The sequence below is a fragment of the Helianthus annuus genome, chromosome 5, assembly GCF_002127325.2.
Source record: "Helianthus annuus cultivar XRQ/B chromosome 5, HanXRQr2.0-SUNRISE, whole genome shotgun sequence".
Classification (NCBI taxonomy): domain Eukaryota; kingdom Viridiplantae; phylum Streptophyta; class Magnoliopsida; order Asterales; family Asteraceae; genus Helianthus; species Helianthus annuus.
The window spans coordinates 169260284-169269435 of record NC_035437.2 but is presented as its reverse complement, the minus strand read 5'-3'; the positions used below and the strand labels follow the sequence as shown (position 1 = coordinate 169269435).

At 34.5% G+C, this 9152-nt stretch overlaps 1 pseudogene; it reads right to left on the bottom strand.

Moving 5' to 3' along the window:
* Positions 1-2669: 2669 nt before the first annotated feature.
* On the bottom strand, positions 2670-7731 carry LOC110941448 (annotated as a pseudogene).
* Positions 7732-9152: the final 1421 nt, after the last annotated feature.

The window sequence follows — 9152 nt, the reverse complement described above, 5'->3', positions numbered from 1 at the left end:
ATGATATGGTTTGACCCGTTTCGGCTAAAATGTGTAAACTAGTTACATAAGCCGATCCGAACGCGGAGAGTGCGTAACGAGTAAACATATGAATCATATACAAGTTCCTTGAGTTAATATGCACTAAATATGTTGTGATATCAGTATGATATCTCCTATTATGCCCAAAATGGTTTTAAACGTAAACTATGCCTCATAAGGGCATTTTGGTCATTTTAAAGGGTATAAAAGAGTTTAATTTGTAGTCTGATTTATTTAGTAAATATACTTAACTTCATAAGTTATAACAGTAGGGTATCATATATATGTGAAATTTATTAATTATAACCATATTATGCACCGAAGGGGCATTTTGGTAATTTCACATAAGCCTAAAAGGTCAAAACTGGAAATCTGAGTTTAAAACCTTTGTTTACTGTTATAATATAAAATTTACTGAATATACCAGTAGGTATCAATCCTTATATATATAAACTAGTTTTAGTACATACTATGTCGTTAAAACGCTTAAAAAGGCGATTTGGAGCCATTTCCGGGTTTTGTATAAAAAGCTGATATTTTTAATATTCCAGAAGGCTCAAAATAATTTATTTAACATAACAAATCAGTGGAAAAAGGTTTGAGGTCAAAAGGATTTATAAAACTCATTTTATAGCCCAAAATGGCAAAACCGGCAATAACCGAAATAAGCTTAAAACTCTAAGTTATGCTCAGCCTAAAAATAAATAAAAATCTCCAAAAATCCCAAAATATTATTTTATATCAGTAGGCAAAATGTTTGGTATTAAAATTTGGGTTTAGATAGGCTATATGCTAATTACGCCAATTGATTACTAAGAATGCTTCTAATTACGCTAATGAGCATAACTCTTAATCTAGACCTCAAACTGATGTCAAATTTTGGGTACAAGTTTATAAATCAGTAACTAAGGTATCTACTCTTTTACATTTTTAAAAATTATAGTTTAAGGCCATTTGGGCATAATGGTCAACATATAAGCGATTAACGGAAACATGCACAAGAATTAGATATCTAATGAACCAAGTTGTATAATCACAGAGGGTTATACTAACATGAAAGTAGGTCCAAAAGAACCTCTTAAGGCAATCCTAAACTTGGCTTAAACGGGTCAGAACTGAAAGTCAAAGCATAAGTCAAACTATGCGACTTTCGGTTCCAAACCGAGCCTAAACTGAAAATTGTCGGGGTGAACATGTTTAGACATGTTCTTACATTATTTACCAAGTTATATTAATGATAAAACAGGTTGCATGGATCCTACATTGCTAATTATGCATTAGTTTGAAAATAAGCATTCTGTTGACTTTTTAAAGTAAGCTTTGACCCGACAATTGACATAGTTAGAGTGGGAATCAGAGAGTACCCTTTTAAGGGTTTATTACCCACATAATTACCCACTCATAGGTATTTTTAATTCGAGAATTGACTGAATAAATTATGAGTAATCTCGAAGTCAAACCTTAATTACGACGGTTTGACTTTTAGCTAATTAACTAAGCTAAACTGAATTAGGAAGGGTTAAGGACACTTACAAGAGTCCTAATTACGACTAGAGACCACTAGAAGGCTTGCTTGATGACCAGAGAGCTCCAGAAGTGAGTCTTGTGAATGTTTGCAAATGATGAACTAAATGTTACAACTTGGGAGCTCTTATATAGCAAACTAGGCTATCACCCGGAACATTCCGGGCTAGGATAATTTAGTTTTCAAGAATAAAAAGTACATAAAGAACATTTTCAAACTCATTAGTATCTTCTTTCCCTTATGTTTCATCAGTATCCTAACTTTGTCTCCATGTGTATTCATAGTTTTCGTGTGAAGCTAATAACCTTTTAATTCTTAATAAGATCTTAGTATAAAAATGTTTCGTAAACCAATACAAAATGTTTATGAGGTTGACGGACTATCAAGTATCCCCGAAAATACAACTTGGAAGAAGTTGAAGATTGTGGAGGATGTGCAGTAAAAGAGATGAAAAGATTTATCTATTATTTAGAATTAGTCGCTTTCTACATTTGATGATTATGTGATGGATGATATGGCAAACCGAAATGTCTTAAAACAATGGTTATTTTTAAACTTTAATGGTATAAAACATATTAATTGTTCCTCATAATGTTCGCCCATAGAATTAATAAAAAAAAAGTAAAATGTGGAGGCTCAACCGCAATTCTTTATCGTATACACTGTAACGAATATAAGTCATGACTACAGGATGCTTAATATATTTTGAAGTTCAAAAATTAATAATTAAACAATAAAGTGTAAACCAAATAGAAATCTATTATATATATATATATATATATATATATATATATATACATACTCAAAAAGGTGGAACATAAAAGTTCAAGCAAACAATTATAACAACCAAGGTTTCAAAACAATTAAGGGGCTGTTTGGTAGCCTCTTAATGACCATTCAGATGCTACTTCTTAATGGTTAAAAACCTCTGAATGAATAAGAGGTAACCTCAAGTCTGAATGGTTAAGAGGTAACCTCTGAATAGTAAATCATCACATGTCACATTCTTCTACCTTCTCATTGGTAAAATTCTTAATGGTTCCATTAAGAGGTAGCCTCTTAATGACTATTCAGAGGCTACCAAACAACCCCTAACTCAAATTCAACATTTTACATCACAAGCTACCAAAAAAGTAATGAATCTGTATAAAAAAAATTAATGAATTAGGTTATTTATTTAGGTTCACAATGCTCGGTTGTCTATTGTTGGATAGCGCGCCGTTTCTGCACCACCACGTGCACCATACTGAGATTTGGAGAACTGTATATATAGCCAGCTTCCACTTCACAGACCCCTCCTTTGATTATGCTGACCAACAAAATCCTTTAGCTTAACCGCTCAAGTATGTATACCCCACTAACCATTTTCGACATTTCTTTTCATTTCGTTGAATAAGATAATACAATTGAGTAGATGAAAGGATCAGATGAAGCACTTTTTGTCCAAATGATTTAAGGTTTTCATTCTAAATAATTAGTGTTAATTGTTATTACAAAAGTTGTATTATTCAATAATAATACATTATACACGGTTGACTATCAGTCCATTTAACTCAAGATAAAACATAATCAGAATCCAACTTGATAAGTATCTAAATAGAAAAGTGAACTAACCTGGGTAGAAATAAAGATAATAAGAAGAGCCTCATGGCATTCGAGAAACTGTACCTGTGAAAATATACCATCACATGATTAAATAATCATAAGAAATGGCATAGTCACATATGATCCCATTCAAAACCCAAGTATTTCACAGCTCATTCATTATGAATTTTGTTTTAGAAAATAAAATGTGGTATAACTTTCACAAATCATTAGGCATTTTCTTTATGAATAAAGTGCATAATATGTAAAAGAAGGTCAGGCAAAACGGGTCTGGTTTCGCGTTCGATTAATCCCGCAAACACGACCCATTTAATCACGAAGGAGTTGCTATTTCTTGTTAAAAAGGAAACCGAAACTTAGAGATACCTTAACTTATAGAATAGTTGCACGCGATGAGGGATCTGGTGCCGCTTAAAAGTATGGACAGAAAACAACGGCGTTACCATGGAAAGTCATCAGAGGCTTCACCATCTTGGTGGAAGTACATGGGCAGTGAGTTGTATGTAAAAAATGAATCTGGTTTTCACTGTAAACATTTATTGTGTCGTTATGGTGGTTGCTTTTTTGTGAACATCAATTAATAATTAAAACAAAACCTGATGGGCCCATTCCTTTCGGACATGCATCAACCACACTTCAGCATGAGCCTAGTTAAATGGACTTGAACCTTTCGTGAACAAATCTATTACAATAAGAAAAAAAAAACAATTAACATAGCATAATCTAAGTAAAAGTGAAGATCTCACATCCCAAACAAAACACTAAGTACCTTTATCCCAGCCAACTGATTTGAGACGTCTGCATTCGAATAAAAACAAAACCAATGCTGTAATAACATTATTTGTCAACTACGTATGTATGCTTATGTTGTATTATACCATAAAAAGGAAGGTTTTACCTGTCAGGTAGACTAAATCGTCATCAATAATAACACAGACTAAATCATTATTAATGATAACACAAAGAACGCCTGAGAAAGTGATATCAAGCAAGATCCACTTCGTCTAAATCTTTAGTTTGTAGAACTCTTTTTTATCTCTACACTACACAATTTTAATTTTAATTCCCCCAAAATCCAATGGATTAATAAAAACAAAACACCCTTTAATCTCGTCCGAAAAGCTAAATGCTATAAAAAGGACATCACACATCTACTTGGATATCACGAAAACTATAAGCCCATGGCCAAAAAAAACAATGGACCCTAAGATTTATCTATAATCCATACAGGTTGATTTGTTAAAAGCCTTACGTAATGTGTTTCAGATTGTAATGTTGCATTCTCCTTCTTGAGTGATGTGATTTGATCGATCATGTCTTTTTAAACTCCCGTAATTTCACCCAATAGCCTACTGTTTTCTATTCAAGTTCTGCAAGGTAGCAAAATGTTAATTAAACAAATACAGATACCTGGAAAGAAGATTAACTGAATTACACTAATTAGGTATTACCAAGTCCACCAACCAGCTCAAGAAAGAGTACATTCAATTGTTCACGCTTTAGTTATCCCTTTAAGCTCTGTGAAAATTTGTTTAGAAACTTTAGCTAGATTCTTCTTACTTGTTTGTCAATTAAGGTGCTTTACTTATGCAATCTCAAGAAAGAGTACATTCAATTGTTCACGCTTTAGTTATCCCTTTTAGATCTCGAAGCCTATATATAAACACACACTTGGTTAAATTTTATCGACTTTAAATGAACAGTTGGTTTTAGTTAACTGTTAACTGTTAACAGTTAAAGTACCTTGCAACTTCAGCACGTCGTTAGGCCTGTTCAGTGATTTCAGACAATTCTCTGTAGCCGCTCTTTTCGTTGAAGAGGGTTGAGGTATCGGGTGCTTGAAGCCCGTAAAGAGTCCTTTGAGCATGAGCCCATTGGGCCTCTCTTTCTTCTCTTCCATAATCCTTCTTTGTTGTGATAGCAGTCTGCACAAAAACACACACAATGTTTTGTTAAGTTTTAGTGTTCATCATTAAAGTTTAGGATATAAGGTTATTGATGAATGATGAAATTATTGAAATATAGTAATATACCCTTTGGTCAATCATGCTGAGCCAAGCCTTGCCACTAAGGATGTATCTGATAGCAAACTTCATGATATCAAGAGTGAAATAAAACACGATGCTGTAAAGCCGGATAACGCCAGCCCATTTCCATCCGATTCCTTTGATTTTTGCGAATTCTCACTCTGCGTATACCACGATTAAAGTTGCTACCTGAAATTTATGCAAATACGGGTTTTAATGTTTTATGTTATGTGGTTGTTTTGAGAATTAAAAAAGTTGGAAACTTTTTGTAGAAAAAAGATTACGAGTTGTGTTGCAAGGAAAGCACCCATCAGTAAGAAGTCGGGTCGACCAGCTACGAGAACGGGTGACAAAGATGAGAGCTTGGCTCACAATACTGACTTGCAAATATAAAGCAGCCATCATCTCCGTTTCACTGTTCCGAAGAGATTTCACGCTAAATTTATCCTGCAGAGACGAAGGAAACAAAAAATACGGAGTTATGACAAGACATGAAAATAATCAAGTTTTGGATTGTCATGTCTGACCTGTCTAATAAAACAGGTTGTCCTGTCAACCTGTCACATAACCAGGTCAACACGCCAACCTGTTTACCACATGTTTACAACTCGATTACACTGTTAACGCTCCTAATAATTTTATATCTTACCAAGAAAAAGTCGGTATCCCTCATGATCCAGAAGAAGATAATTGTCATTAAAGCTAAGTAACCTCCAAGAGCAACTCCAGTGGCAAAGATCTCTTTTAGCTTCCAGCTGTCTGGTAACGGAGATGGTTTCACCCAACCCTTCGAGATTGTCATGATAGTACTTTTAGTCTTGTGATAATGAACATGCATAAGTGGAGATTGCAGTCAAATAACCATAGCAGCAAAAGAGAGGACATATTTTTAGGTGGTTTATTTTCGATCAATTGTTCTACAGGTCGAACCAATACCTGAAAACCAAAAACAACTCAAAAGGTGAATTTTCAATTAATTGTTCTATAGCCTGAACCAATACCAATCCAACTGCAGATCTACCAAGAACTTAACAAATTACAACTTTATATTTACAAATCTAGTTTTTTAGTAAAAAACCATCTAATATTCCTATTTGTATGATTAATTGACAAAGCAACAATCATCATAAGTGGATTTCAGCCGTAACCAAAAAACATATATAAATTGAAGGTGATTAATTTCTGAATTTTTACTTCTATTTTAGGAATTGGTCAAATGCTTGTGTAACGGACTTCAAAATGATAGCTAAAAAAACAAATCTGGAAAAAATAACAGGTAATCATCAAGATCTTCAAATTTAGCAAGTAATAATCAGTATGTAGGAGAAGCCCTAACCCAAAACATAAATGGTTGACGAAGGGAAACCAGCAAGGCTGCAAAGTAAACAAAGAACTTCATCAGAAACGTCAAGAAATGAGAAAGAAACTAATAATCAAAGATCTTCACGACGCGTGAGAACACATACCTAAAAGAATGTATATTTAAACCGTACCACATCCCAAGGGCGTGTGATGCTTTGGTTGGATCATCGTTCCTTTGTGAAAGACTATTGCAAGCAACAAACCCACCAAGTCCTAGAAAACATATTCATTTTAAGATGAGACTCATTAATTATATTGACCAGCTTTGATTTAATTCACACACACAACACCTCTACACTTTACAAAAGCCCTTTGTAACACCAGCTTGGAAATCAAGAGTGTCCAGAGATGGAGACACAACCTCGTACGCGAACATAAAGCTTAAATGATCACAAAAGCCACTTTCTGTATATGAATTCTGTAGAAAGTTAACGCCATCAATTGAGTTTATCTGGTATTCAGCTCAAAACAAATGGATGAGAAAGCCTTTTTCTCAATCATATCCTTCTGGAACTATATCGATAGCCTAACTGATGGCGCAATAGATTGTCGATCGTTATTTGTCCACAAAATATATAAAATCCAATCTATGATATAGTCACCGCCACCACAAACCAATGAAACCGCTTTTACTAATAAGTTCAAAAGGATTTTTTTGTAACAAAGAAAATGAAATCAGAACCAACCATTTCATTAACAACAATCATAATCTTGTTTTATACTAAACGCTACATAAGTGACCAGATCTTGTATATGGAAATAAACAACCCTAATTTTCAAAACAAAAAATTATGAACTGGAATATTATGAACAGAAATCATCATCAAATCTAAGCTACATAAAACTATACTAACTTTCATTTAGACGGTAAGAATAACATCATAACGAAAACCCTAAACAATAATGTTTAACATGAAATCGGTGGAAGAAAGGCAAAGTGAGAAAAAAAATACATGAACACAAACATACCTTGATTGACTGCGAGATAATAGATCATCTTCCATACCCCTTTGGCTAACGAACCAGAAAAATACCTTGAAAAGAAAACTCCATGAACACAAAAGCAGAACACCAAATACGATGGCCATACGATTGTTCTCGGTTTTTGATAAAAAGAAAAAAGAAACGCAGCTGGTAGGGAGATTCTTGATGAGGAAATGAAGCGATGCTAGGGTTTTGGTAGATGACGGCTTAGAGAATCAAATGAGGATTTAAGTTTTTAGAAGATTTATATACCACGGGTCAAAACACCGGGTATGGATACCAACGCGGGATCCGATTAAATCCTAAGCTATTTCCCACATTTTCCCGCCAAAAATCACAATTGGTTGCACCACAAGATGCCATGTGTCCCAAACCTTATTCATATATTATATATATAGATTTGGAGCCATTAGATCTTGCCATGCAAGTCTACAAGTGTTACAAGATGGTCCCAACTGTCCCTAGTGCACGAAATACCAGTGGGGAAGTCCCTGGTATAAGAAAACAAGGTTTAAAGTCGGTTACAGACCTGACTGGCAGTTGCAGGTCTTTTTCTGTCGCTGTGCTGTTCTCGCTGGCCGCGTAAACCCATAAGGGTTTCTTACGCGGGCCGCCTGGTCCTCCATAACCAGCCAAACAAGTTTCAATTAATTGCATTTCAGCCCCTGGTCCTTTGTAACGTGGTTTTGAGCTTATTTCTTGCACTTTTGGCCTTCTAACCTTACTTTTGAGGGTCTTTAGACATATACAAACTTAGTTAAGCCCTTGTTTAACTTTGGGGTCACCCGTAAGGCCTTAGAATTCAATGTTGACGCTTTTAACCCCTCGCACACGTTAACGAAACTTTATGAAATTTTTATCACGCAATCTAGTGAGCATAATTTATCGTTACAAAGCTTCGGGTTTGCTAAAAGGTCACTCAGAGGTATACTTTAAACATGTTGACACATTTAGCCCCTGTAGTTTGTAATCTCTCACTTTCTTTCATATTTAGCTCCGTATAATCCATGATTTATTCGTTTGAAGGTATAAACAACTTGTAGGGCTATTATAAAATATATTTATCCATTATTGACACTTTGGACCTTATATTAACATAGTTTCCTTGTTTGTTAACTTTAGCCCCTCTAAAGTATACTTTCATACGTTTAAAATATATTTATCCATTAAAGCTTACGACACGTGTCAGTACATTATTGGACATGAATTTTCGAGGTGTTACATATACACGTGTGATTTAGTTTCTGAAGATTTTTCAACGCCATGAACCTCAATCAGAGAGTAAAAAAGGCGTAAGGTTCAGAATGGTGTAAAACTAAAATGGGGTATACCGAGTTAGGCTTCGAGTTACAGAAACAAGGGCCAAACCAACCACCCAGGAATGGAATCGTCGAACGAAAACAATTGACAACCTCCTGGAAGCTGCTTTTCTTGCCACCAGACCTTTCTCCATCAATTAGGAATCTGATGCCGTCACTAAACACATTCCTTAAATTGTAGCCATTTTTTGAGTGTTTATTTTTTGGTGTCTAAGCCGCATATATATCACCATTGCTCTTAATTTTCTTGACTGTATATCTCTTAAATGTCAACATATACACGTGTGATTTAGTTTACGAAGATTTTTC